General features: G+C 39.1%; 1 protein-coding gene across 3 annotated transcripts in view; it reads left to right on the top strand.

The window, feature by feature from the left end:
• Positions 1 to 16402, top strand: part of KATNAL1 (katanin catalytic subunit A1 like 1) — a 235958-nt gene that overhangs the window by 102876 nt on the left and 116680 nt on the right. The window contains exons 1-2 of one of the 3 annotated variants that reach the window (XM_006158420.3): positions 20 to 365; positions 13114 to 13285. The exons of 1 other annotated variant lie outside the window; for it this stretch is intronic. The gene's annotated coding sequence lies outside the window, so the exon portion shown is untranslated. Of the gene's footprint in view, positions 1 to 19; positions 366 to 13113; positions 13286 to 16402 lie in introns of those variants that run through there. One more of the 3 variants, XM_006158421.3, reaches the window with a different exon arrangement.

Here is a 16402-nt window from a genome sequence, read left to right as displayed (position 1 = left end):
GGGGGGCGGAGCGGGAGAGCGGGTGGCGGGCTGCGGGGATGGACAGCCCCGCCCGGTCTCCTTCCGCGGGGACGCCAGGGTGGTGCGTGGCGGGGTTCCTCGGGAGCCGGCCGCGGCGGGGAGACCCGGAGCGGCGCGCTAGCTCCCGAGGCATCCTGGGGACTGTAGTCCAGCGGCTCCGCAGGCTCGTGACCGTGACGGCGTGGCTCGGGCCCGCGGACTACAAAGCCCGGCGGCCCCAACCGCAGGGAAAGACCGATAAACTTTGAGCAGACCGGGAGAGGGAAAGAAATCTCCCTTTGTCGTGAGGGGGCTCTTGGGTGGTCGCGGAACTGGGCTCTGTGCGCAGGGAAAGGGAAGTGGAGGTGAGACTTGGGCTTTCCGCCCTGTGGTTTGCCCGCCTCGGCTGCCGCTCTCAGCCCCACCCCGGCTGGGCCACCGCCCTGCAGGGTCTCAGGGATGAGCAGCCGCCCCACCTGCAGGGCCTCGGGCCTTCCGCGCCTCTGACCCTCCCAGGTTGCTCCCTCTCGGTGCAGAACCGTATGTATGTCACACATTTGATGCGAAACCCGAGAAAGCGTGTTTTAACAGGCCTTTCTCCTTTCCCTGATACGTTTATATCTAGGTATTTAACCATGTTTTCTGAAGTAGCTCATGGTATTTGCATATTAAACGCATTGATTGGTAATTACTCAAAGGGCAGTCCTGTTTTAAGGTTAATTGTGGAAGTAGACCGTAGATATTGCTATGATGTGGTGTCTGGTGTTTTTGCTTTTTTGCGTTTTATTGAGCTTCAAGGTTGTGAAATGAATGCCTCCCCCCACCACTTAGTCTCCTGAACACTGCCTACACATAATTTGATTCTGTTTTGAAGAATAGTTAAGCTTGAAATTACTAGTAACTTACAAAGCAGAGACTTTTTCTTGTTTTGAACAGTGAACAGTAATAATTTTCTTTGAGTGTTTTTCAGAATTTCTCAGGAGTGTGTTTTCAGAATAAAAAAATACCATGTTGTACTTTTTATTTATTTGTTTTATGCTCTGGAATATACTGTAGTCTCTAAAAGCTAGCTCAAGGCTCAGTGGTAAGGAAGCTGACATATTTAGAAAACCTGCCTTGGCTGCCATTTAAATGATCTCAGTAGGTAGATACCCATCTTAGAAATCTGATGTTTTATGGAGTAAGTTAGAAGTTAGTTGATGATAGTATTTGGGTTTATTTTTGTATGTGTGTGATTTTTAGAAACAAATTGTAAGGCCAGGGTACATACTATAAAATGTTTTTTTCTTAAAGTGGAGCTCTGTAAATTTTACTTAAAATAGGAATTTTGTATAAGAAAAAGAAGGAAAGTAGACTTAGTAAGAACATTAGGAAAAAACTGAGATCTTGTGTTACATAGTAGGCGGATTCAAAGTATTTTATTAAAAAATCTGTGAAGAGGGGCTACCAGAAGGCTTGATGGTTAAGGTGCGGGACTCCAGATGGCTAATCTCAGTTCGAGCCCTGAACCTGGTGGCTTGAAACACATGTGGGGAGTGTGTGTGCTGAAAATCCCTAGAGGAGAATGAAGGAGAAGTGATTGTATGTGGCCACTCTGGGAGAGTTGAGGGGGAGAGAAGGGGTGATTTCTCACTTTGCTTCTCTCTCCCTCTCTCTGGTGAGCACATACACCCTATGGCAAAAAACAAACAAACAAAACAAAACAAAACAATAGCAACAACAAAACAACAAAACGTGTGAAGAACCTATTATTCACCAGGTATCGTGCCAGGTAGTGGGAATAAAGAGGTGAATAGAAGATAGTAGTGTTCTGATTGGGCAAATAGTCATTGTCGTCTCAGTAGTATGATAGAGATTAGGTGCAGAATGCTACAGGAACCCTGTTTTAGTCTATGCCATTGCTAATGAGAGAGAATGCCAGAAGCTGGGTATTTTATAGGATAGAAGTTTATTCAGGTCATGGTTTAGAGATCCAGGGGCTACCTCTGGCCAGAGTCTTCTGGCTGTATCCCAACATGACAGAGATCAGGAGAGAGTAGTCTTGTGTTGTAGGTACCTCTCCTGGTCTCATTCTCTCTTCTTATAAACCCACAAGGAGTCAGGCATAGGGGCCTCACTCTAATCACTTCATTTCCCCCAAAACCACCTTTTGACACTGCAAAGGTATTATATTTCTTAATACTGTTTTAGATAAATCTGAACACATGATGTGGGGGGAGGGTTGTGTGTGTCACAAACCATAGCAAGTTTGGAGTGGGAATAAATCATGTAATAGTAACATTTATTGAATATTTTATGTGAAACATCGTGCAGAATATTCTCATTTCTCGATTTAATCCTCATGACAATCATGTGAAGCAGTTGCTGTTATTTAGAGTCGAGCAAACAGGATTTGAGACCTTGCCCAGAAACAAACCTGGTAAAGTGTGAATCTGAGATTTTAATGCAGGTGGGTCTAAGTTATAAGTCATAATCTCAACCCCTGATGTCATTCTCCCCAACATTTAGTAGAAAGATCCTGTCTAAGGATGTCAAGGGGAGGTCTTCAGTATGATGTGACTTTTGACTTGTGTTAAGAAAGTTGAATAAGCTTTCATTAGAGAGAGAAAATGAGGGAAGTCATTCTAGGCAAATGGCACAACATGAACAAAGGCTACAATGAGTACTTTGTATTTGGAGAACCCTAGGTAGTTCCGAAGGACTGACTGGGCCCCAGAATACTTGCAGTGTGGTGGGAGTAGCCAGATTTTATATACTTGGTACCATGATCAGAGTTTAGGATTATTCTTAACATGGGGTAGCAATTGACAGATTTTATATATAGTACTGGTGTCATGGAGTTTATATTATAGAATGATAACTCTAGCTCCAGTGTAGAGAATGCACCTAGGAGAGGAAAGATTAGTTGTAGGAAAACCAGCTGTAGGGGGAAAATGTGCAGTAGGCAAATGAAGAGAATTTGACTAAGCAGTTGGACTTACAGAAAGAAATGGATTTGAGAACTGTTTAAGAGGTAAAATAGGAGTTGAGATGTTGGGACCTAGATATTTGAACCATAGGTCAAGTAATTCCTAGTTTTCTGGCTGGGATGACTAAGAGAATAGTGAAATCATTAATTAGGATAAGAAAGAGCAGGTTTTCATTGGGGCAAAAGATAATGATAAATTAGTTCACCTTTGAATATTGGTTCACGTTCCTTTGGAATATTTGGGTGGGATGCATTTGAGTCAGGAGTTCAGAGAGATCAGGGCTGGACCTAGACATTTACATATAGATAAGTAGCTGAAGTTATAGGAGGACCAGTAGGAGGAATGACTAGAAATGAAAAAGAAAAAAAATTGAACATGAGAATCTTTAGAAGCAACATCGTTTAAGGGGTGTGGGTGTATGTAGTGTTGGGGACAGGGGTCATGTTTGAGAAGAAATGGGAGAAAAGCCCACAAAAGAGACTGAAGAGGTTAGGAAGCAGAAAAGAGCAACTGGGGAAGAGTGTAACAAACAGTAGAAGAGAGGAAGGCAAGAAGCAGGGAGTGGTCTAGAGCAGAAATTCCTAACCTTTTGGTCACCAGGGACTAGTTTTGTGGAAGACAGTTCTTCCATGGACCCAAGGATGGGGGCTATTTTTGGGATGATTTAAGCACATTACATTTTACTTATGCACTTTATTTGTATTATGATTACTTTGCAATTTATAATTAAATTATTATACAATTCAGTGTAATGCAGAATCAGTGGGAGCCTTGAGCTTGTTTTCCTGCAACTAGATGGCCTCATCTGGGGTCACCTATGAGAATCCAGTGTCACCACTCATCTGACAGGAGGCAGACTTTAAGCAGTAATATGAGCAGTGGGGAGCGACTGTAAATACAGATGAAGCTCTGCTCACTTGCCCTCTACTCACCTTCTGTTGTGCAGCCCAGTTCCTAACAGGCCACAGACTGTGGCCCAGGGGTTGCAACCCCTGGTCTAGAGCAGGTCTAGGTGACTTGCATAGGGCAAATAAGGTAAAGACTGAAAAGCTTCCAATGGATTTGATGCTAGAAGTCATTCCAAATTGCAGGAGTGAAAAGGAGTCGATGAGCATAGACTACTTTAAAAAAAATTTAATTTTCCCCCCCATGTGTAATGTATACACAAAAGAAGAGAAAATAGAATAATTAGCTTAACATGAAGAATGAACAGATAACCAATTTTATTTTTCTAAAACTGTTGCCTCCAATGAGATTATTTTTAGTCTAAACTTAAATATCATACCTTTTTAATTGACAGTATCTCATGCTTATTCTTGTTTTTAAAATTTACATATTTACATTCATTCATTGTACATCATTACAGTATACAAAATGAGATTTTTCATCCAGAATACACTGTATATTGGCTCAATTAAGGATATTTTATGTGTTATTGTCAGCAAATAATTTTCCATTTTTTGTTTCTTATATTTTGTTTTTTACCTCCTTTTCGATTTTCTACCCCTCACCCTCTCTGCCATTTCCCAGCTTGCTCCCACACTGTCTCTGGTATCTACAGTTGTTTTCCATGCCTTTCTTCCCCCCACCCCTACATTTTATTGCTTCACTAAAGATCTTAAGTAATCTAAATACTTTCAGTAGCAAGCGCAGCTGACATACACATATCCGTGAACACATGTCTGACTTCAGCCATAAACCTCAGTGAGTAGAATGAACATACTATAAAGTAGCACCTAGCTGGGGCTATATAGCTTACTGCTGTCATTAAATAGGTATTTTTTAATGCATTTTTTAATTTCAAGAAAAGTTTGAGTTTTAAAAGATCAAAATAAAAAAATGTGAAGAGAAGTTTGCTTAAGGCTTAAAGCCAGGAAAATGGTTAGGATTCGGTTCATACAGTAGGTAGATGAACAGTTCAACAGAGGACAAAAATCCTTAAATCTGGGGAACAAAGCATAGAAGAAAATCAGTAAAAAGTCATAAAATTCTATTTCACCAATTCAGTCTCATGTAATCAATGTCTCTCTTCTGTTGAATTTGCAGTGTTACTGTGGTCTGATCTTTCCATTTAAATTCTGGAAGTTAACATTCATCATTAGTATTTATCTTTCCAGGGTTATCTCTACCATTAAGTTGGCCATTTTCTTTTTTTGTTGTTGTTGTTTGTTTGTTTGTTTTTTGGTACTCTTATTTCTGTGTCTGACTAGTTTTCCTGGTATAGTACTCCCTTCAGAACTTCTTGGAGAGCTGGTCTGGTGTTGGTAAATTCTTTCGCGTTTTGTTTATCTGAGAATGTTTTATGTTTTTTGTCTTTTCTTCCCACATGAAGGATAATCTTGCTAGGTATAGTATTTTTGGTTGACATTGTTTTTCTCTTAACACTTTGAATATATTTTCTAATTCTTTCCTTGCTTGCACTGTTTCTGATGAGAAGTCCGATGTTAGCCTGATGGGATATCTTTTTAAAGTAACTTGACGTTTCTCTCTTGCCAATTTTAGTATCTCGTCTGTCTGTGGTTTTGGCCAGTCTGGCTATGATGTGCTTTGGAGAAGATCTTTTTGGGTTGGTTCTATGTGGAGTCCTTTGTATTTCTTGGGTGTGGATATTTGAATGCCTCTTTAGGTTTGGAAAATTTTCTTCCAGGATTTCATGGAATAGATGATCAGTGCCCTTATTAGTTTCTTCACCTTCTGTATTCAGTTATCCAGATGTTTGGGCACTTAATGGTATCCAGTATTTCTCATATATTCTCATTTTTGGGGGGTTATTTTCTCAGTCTTTTTGGTGAATTTTTCTAAGTCAGAGGTTCTGTCTTCTACATCTGAAATTCGATCTTCTGCATGATCTAATCCGCTTTTAATATTTTTGAGGGAGGTTTTGATTTCTTGTATTGTAGCCTTCATCTCTAACAATTCCATTTGATTCTTTTTTATGGTGTTTATTTCCTCTTTCAGCTCATGCAGGAACTTCCTCACCTCCTGGAACTTTTGTCTCTTTTCTCCTATATCTTCTGGAGTTCGTTGTCTCTCTTCTCTTGCATCTCTGTTAGCTTTGTCACTATGAATATTCTAAATTCTTTATCTGATATTTCCACAAGTTTCATTTTATTGTTCTTGGAGGATGGGGACTTATTCTTTTTCCTTGGAGGAGAGAAATTTTCTTGGCTTCTCATATTTTTTGTGCCTCTATGTTGGTGTCTTGTCATCTGATGGATTATACATTTTTTTCCTAATTTTGGGAGTTAAATTTGAGTCTTTAGAGGTATGCAGGAGGTGTTCTGCAATCTCTCTTAAGCTCCATTTTTCTCCCCTTGTGCATCAGATTCCGTGGGAATTGAGGATTACTCTGACCTAGATCTTGGGGTTAGGAGGGTGAAGTCTGGGCAGAAAATCTTCAGTTGTCCTAGCCCCTGAAAGGACCTGCTCAGAGCTAAAATGTAGATAGCTTCTGATTGGTCTGTCTTCCTAGAAAGGACCTGCTCAGAGCTAAACTGTAGATAGCTTCTGATTGGTCTGTCTTCCTAGATCTTGGGGTCAGGAGGGTGAAGTCTCAAATATAATATCTTTTTATCTGTAATAATTTGAATATATATCCTTAAAAGTTAATTTTTTTTTTTTTACAAAAGGAAATAACTATAATATTATCCTACTTGATAGTATTTTCTCATATAAAATCTTGCTCAGAGCTAAACTGTAGATAGCTTCTGATTGGTCTGTCTTCCTAGATCTTGGGGTCAGGAGGGTGAAGTCTCAAATATAATATCTTTTTATCTGTAATAATTTGAATATATATCCTTAAAAGTTAATTTTTTTTTTTTTACAAAAGGAAATAACTATAATATTATCCTACTTGATAGTATTTTCTCATATAAAATCTGTAATCAAGAGTCATGGTCCAGCAGATGGTGTGGGATTAAGGCGCTGAATCCCACATGGCCAACTTCACGGTTTGAGTCCTGGACCCAGTGGCTTAAAAATCATGCTAGGTATGTATATATATGTGCTCAAGATCCTGAGAGGAATGTTGAAGAGGAGGTATTGGGGAGTGGCCATCCCCTTGGACAATGATTTCTCACTTTCTCTTTCTCTTTTCTATCTTTCTTTCTGGCAAGCATATGTTCCCTGTAACCAAAAAAAAAAAAAAAAAAAAAATTCAGTCACGCTTTTTATTTTTCTTTTTTTAAATTTATATATTTTCATTTCTTTTTAATTTTTTCTTTTTTTACATTAATTCACTATACATCATTACAGTATACAAAATGAATTTTCCCTGCCAAATACACTGTCTATTGGTGCAATAAATCACATCAACATACATGTTATCAATAAATAATTTTCCATTTCTTATGTCTTGTATATTTTGCTTTTTTTTTTTTTTTGCCACCCTTTTTGCTATCCTTGATTCCCTATCCCTAACCCTCTGCCCTGTCCAACCCTCCTCCCACATTGTTTCTGGTATCCATGGTTGCTTTCTATGCCTTTCCCCCCCATTTAATTGATTTGCTAATGAACTTAATTTGTCTAAATATTTGCAATAGCAAATGCAGCTGATATATACATACACATGAATCCATGTCTGACTTTAGGCATAAACAACCTCAGTGAGTAGAATGAACATACTATGAAATAGTACCTAACTGGGGCTATATAGCTTACTGTGGTCATCAAATACAGTTTTTTTTTTTTTTAATTTCGATAATAGTTTTAATGTTTGTTTTTTTTTTCTTCTGAAATTATTTTTATTAATTTACATTCATTCCCTGAGCATCATCACAACATACTAAATGTGGTTTCCCATCTAGAATATACTGCATAGTGGCTTAATCATGTATGTTATCGTCCATTTCTTGTTTTCTGTATATTTTGCCTTTTTTCCCATCCTTGATTCCCTATCTCACCCTCTGCCATCTCCCACCCTCCTCCCACACTGTGTCTGGTATCTATTGTTGCTTTCTATGCCTCCCCCATTTTATTGTTTCACTAAATATCTTAATAAATCTAAATATTTTCAATAGCAAGCACAGCTGATATGTACATATCCATGAACACAAGACTGACTTTAGGCATAAACCTCAGTGAATAGAATGAACATACTATAACGTAGCACCTAACTAGGGCTATATAGCTTAACTGCAGTCATCAAATAGGTATTTCTAATGCCTTTTTTTTTTTTCTTCTGAAAATTTTTTTTTTTTATTAATTTACATTCATTCCCTGAGCATCATCACAACATTCTAAATGTGGTTTCCCATCTAGAATATACTATATAGTGGCTTAATAATGCATGTTATCATCCATAATATTCCATTTCTACTTTCATATATATGTTTTTTTACCCCATGTCTAGCCCTCTGCCCTATTCCACTCTCTTATTACACTATCTCTGCTGTCTACAGTTGTCTTCAATCCCTTTTCCCCCAACATTTCGTTGGTCACACAATATCATAAGTAATCTAACTACTTTCAATAGCAAGATCAGCCGATGGTTTCAAGAAAAGCAGTTTTGAACTGGTAAGGATATTTCTTTGAAACTTAAAGCCTAGAAACAGGTTAGTATTCTGTTCAAATAGTCGGAACATGAATCTATTGATAGCTGAAGACAGGACAAAAGTCCTTAAAACCAGACAACAAAGCTTAGAAGAAAAGCAGCAATATTTTAGTCAAGTCGTAGAATACTGTTTCATCAGTTCAGTCTCATGTACTTAATCTTTCTTCTGTATCTGTTGAGGTTCGATGTTCCAGATTGAAATCTGGGATGTAATACTCAACTCCAGCTTTTGGCCCTACAATTAAGTTGCCCATTTTCTTAGTTTCTGAACTCTTATTTCTGTGTGTCTGCATTTAATTTTACTGACATAGCACTCCCTTAAGAACTTCTTGGAGATCCGGTCTGGTGCTGGTAAATTCTTTCAGGTTTTGTTTATCTGGGAAAGTTCGTGTCTTTTCTTCCCAAATGAACGATAACCTTGCTGGGTACAGAATTCTCGGTTGAAATTGCTTTTCCCTTAATACTTTGAATACATTTTCCCATTCTCTCCTCGCTCTCATTGTTTCCGATGAGAGGTCTGCCGTTAGTCTGATGGGATACCCTTTGTAGGTAACTTGCCTTTTTTCTCTTGCCAGTCTTAGTATCTTGTCTTTGTCTGTGGTTTTGGTCAATCTGGCTATAATGTGTCTTGGAGAAGATCTTCTTGGGTTGATTCTATTTGGGGTCCTCTGTATTTCTTGGGACTGAATCTTTGAGTGCCTCTCCAGGTTTGGAAAATTTTCTTGTAAGATTTCATGGAATAGATTATCAATGCCCTTATGAGTCTCTTCACCTTCTGGGATGCCTATTATCCGGATGTTTGGACGTTTGATGGTATCTAGTACTTCTCGCATATTATTCTCAAATTTTTGGGCCATTTTCTCAGTCTTCGCGGTGGATTTTTCTAGGCCAACCATTTTCTCTTCTACATTAGAGATTCTATTTTCTGTATGATCTAGTCTGCTTTTAATACTTTCAAGGGAGATTTTGACTTCTTGTATTATAGCCTTCATCTCTAACAGTTCCATCTGATTCTTTTGTAAAGTGTGAAATTCCTCTTTTAGATATTGCATGAATTTCCTCACCTCCTGGAACTCTTCAACTCCTTTCTCCTTCCTCTTCAGCAGTTCCCTGTCTCTCTTCTCTTTCATCTCTGCAAGCTTTGCCATTATGAATGTTCTGAATTCTTTATCAGACATTTCCATGACTTCCATTGAACTGTGTGTGGATGAAGAGGAGTTATCCTTTTCCTTTGAAGGAGAGGTATTTTCCTGCTTCCCCATATTTCTTGTGGTCCTGCAGCGATTTCTAGTCATCTGGTGGATGGTCAGTTTCTTCCCAAACTTGGAAGTTCAATCACCCGAGTTTTCTATGCTGGAGGCCGAATTATCAGTGGGACCTCTTCATTTCTCAGTTTCCCCCAAAATGGCTAGATCGCAGGAGCCATGGAACGGTTTCATGAAGAAGGCCTGTTCTGTTCCCTTCCGCCTCTCCACACGAGTTTTGTATGCTGGAGGGACCTCTTCATTTCTCTGTTTCCCCTAAAATGACTAGATCCCAGTCACGCTTATTTTTAAAGGAGCTTGGCTATGTCAAGAAGAATGAGATGAGGCAGTAGCTAAAAAATGTTTGTAGGATTTTTGTTTTAGTTTGATAATAAGCTATTAGGCAGATTCAATAAAGAGGTAATGTTTAAAAGTGAAAGTGATGGAGAGGAGAGAGCTCGTAGAGGTTCTCGAAAATATGGGAAGGGATGGGATGAGCACAAAGAATTGGTCTTGAAATAAGTTGTCACGTTTAGTGAGTATCAATTAAGTGTCAGCTGTATTCCTGGACAGTGTGCTAGTGTTTATGGGAGGAGAGATGCACAGAGAAAGGAAGAAGTGAGAGTGGATGTAGTTTGGGTGGTGAAAAGATAAGGGAGTTCAAAGCCTAAGAGGTGGGTAGGAATAAAAGTCAGCTCATCAGAGAATAGATTTGGGTTATGAAAGAACCATGGCAATTTGGAATAACCACTGTGGAAAAGAAACTAAGCTAGTACATGTAAGAATTGTTTCATTGAGTTAGATTAGAATTAGTAGTTTCCAGGGCTGGCAGGTGGCATGGTGGTTAAGGTGCTAGACTCCCACATGGCTGACTGAGGTTCGAGTCCTGGATATGATGGCTTGCTTTCTCACTCCCCCCAAGCCCTGGTCAAATGAAAAAATAACAATAAATAAAATAAATCAGTTTTCAGTGATAGTAAAACATGAGACTATATGCTTTTTCTCCTTAAATTTTTATTGATTTATTAAGGGAAAACTTAAGCCTAGTGGAATGTTTGCTGAAGAGAAGAGAATCCAGGCCAAAACGTTAGATGTGTGCATTTAATTAATAATTATTGTTTTAGGACCAGCAGTTGGCATAATGGCTATGTCGCTGGACTCCCATGTAGTTGACCGCTATTCGAGTCCCTGACCCAGTGGCTTAAACTCATGCCAGGCTTGTGTGCGTGTGTGCCCAAGATCCTAAGAGGAGAAAGGAGGAGAAGGGATTGTGGTGTGGCCATTCCCTCTGGAGGGTGATTTCTCGCTTTCTGTCTCTGTCTCTCCATCTTTCTGGTGAGTACATGCATCCTATAGCAAAAACCTCTCTAAAAAAAAAAAAATTCTCTTTCAAGTAACTGTAAGACCCTTACAGGATAGGTGTTTTGGATTAATACTTTATTTTCTCAACATTTACAGTGATTTTTATTTTTAATTTGCTGCAAGACATGTGTGCTTGCCAGAGAAAGGGGGGGGGGGAGAGAGAGAGAAAGCACCCCCCAGGGGCATGGCTATGACACACAGTCCCTTCTCATCCATCTTTCCCTCCTTTCAGGAGTTTGGGCATTCACAAAGGGACACGTGCTTGGCAGGATTCTCGAGCTGCTGGGTCCTGGACTTAAACTGTGCAGTCAGTTATGTGGGCTGCATTCTCTGTAACCACATGCCACTGGCTGGTCCTGTAATGGTATTCTTTATAGAGAACATTTTCCTGAGTACCATTTATTGAATGTGCCATAGCAGGAGTCAAACAAATCTGTTGTCTAATTCTGGAACTCATGCTGTACGATCATAGGCAAGTTTTCAAACCTGTGCTCCTATCTCATGAAAGGTGTGTGTTAATACTATCTATTTTATGTGATTTGGGGAAGATGAAACAGTTTAATGGAGGTAAAGCCTAAGCAGGTACTCAGTAACTGAAAGCATTTCTCTTCTCCTTCTGCCCCTTCTTTACTGACAACGTGGCAGGATTGTCAGTTCTGTCTGACAGAAAAGCCATGTTCTGTGACTTTACCTGTCCACGTTAGGCAGGTAGATCAGGTAGTAAACATTACAAAATTATAATTTAGTACTTAAAAAAATACTTTATTTAACTTTATTTATTTATTTTAATTTGACCAGAGAGGAACAGGGAGTGAGAGAAGCGAGAAGAGAGGGAGAAAGCAAGCCGCCAGGTCTGGGACTTGAACCCTGGTCAGCCATTTGGGAGTCTGGTGTCCTTAACCACAACATCACCTGCTGGCCCCATAATTTAATACTTTAAAAGGATTAATCAATTATTCTTTTAAATGAAGTTTCCTTAAATGCTATGAAATGTTATTTTGTAGGCCATTTGATAGGGTGATGTTGTGAAATACACATTTGGTCTTCATCCCACTTCCCTGACATACAAGTCCTAAAATGTTGGGAATTTTTAGGACTAGCCTTGGTAGTGTGAGCAAGAGGTTACAGGTTTGCCTTGGCTGAAGCCACATGGTGGGTTTGGTTTCTGGACTAATAGAATGAGCACAGTGGCATGCCTGTGGTCCTAGTTATCTGGGAACCTGGGGCAGGAAGATTAGGACTTGGTAAGACTCTTGTCAAACATACCCCTTTTTATTTCCCTTCCTGCACTTTTCTTAAAAAAAAACTTTGTGAGCAAGAGGTTACAGGTTTGCCTTGGCTGAAGCCACATGGTGGGTTTGGTTTCTGGACTAATAGAATGAGCACAGTGGCATGCCTGTGGTCCTAGTTATCTGGGAACCTGGGGCAGGAAGATTAGGACTTGGTAAGACTCTTGTCAAACATACCCCTTTTTATTTCCCTTCCTGCACTTTTCTTAAAAAAAAACTTGGGCATCTTCGCACCCCTTTTTACTCCCCTTCCTGCACTTTTCTTAAAAAAAAACTTGGGCATCTTCAAAGTGGTAAGTCTTTTGGTATGCTCATGAGTTGACTGCTGGCTGGCCACCCCTAGGTAGTTTTAGGCTGGGACTGGTTAGCAGAGAGACTTATGGCAGGATTAGAGGGTTGGGTCTTTCAGCCTAATTTGCCAACCCCAGGAAGGGGAGGGGCTGAAGGTTAAGTTGATAACCAGGGGCCAATGATTTAATTAGTGGTGCTCATGTAATGCAGCTTCCATAAAGACCCAAAAGGGAGTTTGCAGAAAGCTAAACAGAAAGTGAACAAAACGATACTTATGTGCAGGGAGATTGCCGTACCCCAGCTCCAGGGAAGGGAAGCTCTTGGGTATGAGATCCTTCCAGATCTCTTGCTCTCTGTCTCTTCATCGGACTATTTATTTGTATCCTTAAAAATACCTCTTTTTATAGTACACCAGTAAACATAAGTAAAAGTTACTCTAGCAAATTAACTGAGCCGGAGAAAGGGCTTTGGGAACCCGGATTTATAACCAATTGATCAGAAGTTCTGGAGGCCTGGACTAGTGATTGGCATCTGAAGTGGGGACACTCTACAGCCTGTGGGATCTTATGCTCTCTTCAGGTAGGTAGTGTCAGAACTGAATTGGAGGATTCTCAGCCGTGTCCACTGAAAAATTGGTTGGTGTGTGGGGGAAAATCCCTACACATCTGAGGTCACAGGAGTATTTTGTGTTGTGAGAGTAGAGAAAATACTATTTTTGGACTCAAATAGTAATATATTTTTGCCACAGTTTAATTTGCAAAGAAGCAGTCAGTTTTACTGGATAATTTGAGATACCAGTAGCTCTAGAATAATTTGATTCTGTGACTATAATTAACCTCTATACTGATATACTATGATTGAACTGTTATAGAGCATCACTTTGTAAGTGAAAATACATGTATAACTTAATATACTCAGCATTATTTTAAATGTGTTTCTCAGCACTTGTAACTGTGGTTATGTGGATAAACCTAGAGAAATTATGCCTTAGAATACCTACTTAAGAGTCAGGTATATATACAGATGTAGGAGCAAAGGCATTAGCCCCCTGACGTTCACTGAAAATCACTGACGATAGACAGATTAATAAGAGAAAAGCCATACTGGTTTATTTGAACACAGGCATATGTACATAGGAACCATACAAAAGTATAGCTTAGAGAAAAGCCAGGTACCTGAGGTTTTATACTGTGTACACTTGAAGATCAGTCATGATATGGAGAGAGGAGAAAAATGCAAAAATTATCCTGTTTTTCTGGATCAAATGTCAGACCTCTAATGTCCTTCCTCTGCCTAACAGGCCAAGGAACAGCTTGCCTGCTTACTGTAGTTGGAAATTTCCTTCACGGAAGGTTAGCAAGTTAATTTTTGTGTCTGCAGGTTCTCTCAATAGTGATCTCAAAAATACGCCAAAGAAGTGTATTTTGGGCTACATCTTGGCTCTTAGCACTGGTATTTTCCAGTAACATTTAAGGTATAGATCGTAATAGTAGTTAATTAGTTAAAAACAAAAAACAAAAAACAAAACTGGAGTAATTTTCCAAGTTGGGCTTAATGTCCACTGGATGTATTTAAATATGAGAGAACTTCAAAAAGGTTGTGTAAAATGGAATTAAAGTGAGTTTATTTTGGTGCAAAAAGTTGAAATACATTCAAATTTTTTCCTACACATTTTCCACGAACTTTTTGGAGACACCGCTTTTGTTTCTATTATTAGGGATGGTTTCATTGTGGTCCTACTTGAAGGAATAAATCCCCCCCTTTTTTTTTTTTTTGCTCTAGGGCATATATGCTTGCAGAAAGAGGAAGAGAGAAAGAGAGAGACAAAAATCACTCCCCACAGCGGGGGATGGCCATGCTACAATCCCTTCTCCATTCTCCTCTTGGGATTTTGAACATGGTTTTCAAACCACTGGGTCCAGTACTCAAGCCAGCCAGTTGGCCATGTAGAATCCAGCAACCTTAGCATCCATGCCACTGGCTGGCTCCACAAATTACCTTTTAATTCCGTTTGTAACTATTTTTGTTCATTAGTAATTATTAAAAGCATCTATTAAGTAGGATTTTAAAGTGAACTTTAATTTGAAATGTTTATTCATTTTACTATTTTTTAAAATTAGCATTTTTTTCTTTATGTGTGCATGAAAGCAAGAGAGAGGGAGAGAGAAGAACACTCTTCAGCGGTCTGGTCACACAGTGATCCATTCTTCCAGTTTCCCAGCCGTCTTTGGATCTTAGTTGGGCGCTCTAGTGTTTCAGGCAGACTGGGCGGGAATTCAAAACTGAGGTCACCATGTTGTATCTGTCTTCTTTTGAGCAGTGCTTTACTTCTGCACCATGGGGTCAACCTGTGAACTCTTTATTCTAATATTCTTTTGGTATAAAGCTATCTTTGGTAAACACTTTATAGTTTTTAGTAATGTCTAAGAATTGTTTTTATGTTTTTAGAGAGCTTTATGTTTAGTTACTGACTACCAATTGTACGGTAATTACTTCACAAGGTATCCTGGAACTCTTTAGAACAGTTTTATGGACTGTAAACATTGTGTGTCTCCATGTCAAACATTGCATCTAATTTTTTACTTTTTTTTTTTTAAGTTTTGCTACAGTGCACATGAACTCACAGGAGAAAGAGAGAGGAGAAAAAGGAGAGAGAGAGAGAAGTCACTTTCTGGGAGGATGGCCATACCACAATCCTTTTTCTCCTTTGTTCTCCTCTCAGGATTTTGGGCACACATACACCTGTCATGTTTTTTAAGCCTCTGGGTTCAGGACTTGAACTATGTAGTCAGCCATGTGGAATCCAACTGCCTTAACCACCATGCCACTGTTTTAAAGATACTGTGGAATTCAATTCATGGAAGGAAATTATTGCAATGGTTACTTTTGAGAAACATTTAAGCTCTTAGAACCATATGTCTAGACTTTTTTTTTTTTTTTAAATAGAGGTTTTTACCATAGGGTAAGTGCCCTCGCTGGAGAGAGAGAGGCAGAAGGAAAGTGAGAACTCACCCTCCATGCTGCAATCCCTCCTCCTCCATTCTCCTCCTGGTCTCTTGGGCACACACACACACACACACACACACACACACACACACACACACACCGCATGAGTTTTACGCTACTGTGTCTGGGACTCAAACTGCGGTCGGCCATGTGGGAGGCCAGTGATATAACTACTACGCCATCTGCTGGCCCCTGTGTTTAGATTCTTTTGTGTTCCATGGCTATTTTCCTGTTTCTAAAGTATTTGAGATGTGAACTCAGAAAAATAAATAAATGAAAAGTCTTCTTTGCTACAGACCTTCTTCTGTTATCTCTGGTTTTATAATTAAGTTATATTAATTATTATTATATTAACTATTCACGACAAGCTACAATTCTTGTGAATGTTACCCAACATAAGAGATGGGAAGTATTGTGATTTTCAAAGTTAACTATGATGGTGGTGAGTACTTATTTAGTAGGTTAATTTGCCATTATTAAAACATACTTAACGCATTACTTTGAGAAGTTGTTACATGTTTTCTTAATTGCTTATATTTGTAGCAGTTATGAATAAACTGGAATTTAGAGATTTGGAAAAACTTAAAATGTAAAGTCTGTATTTACAAATTTGTTGGTAGATTTCAGTATGACACAAGATGGTGCATATCAGATTACTGTGTTTTTCTCTTCGGTGACTATTCTTTCCCT

Source organism: Tupaia chinensis, unplaced genomic scaffold (assembly GCF_000334495.1).
Source record: "Tupaia chinensis unplaced genomic scaffold, TupChi_1.0 Scaffold000597_1, whole genome shotgun sequence".
NCBI classification, from domain to species: domain Eukaryota; kingdom Metazoa; phylum Chordata; class Mammalia; order Scandentia; family Tupaiidae; genus Tupaia; species Tupaia belangeri.
Note: the sequence above shows the minus strand (reverse complement) of the source record. Positions and strands in the feature narration are given on the sequence as shown.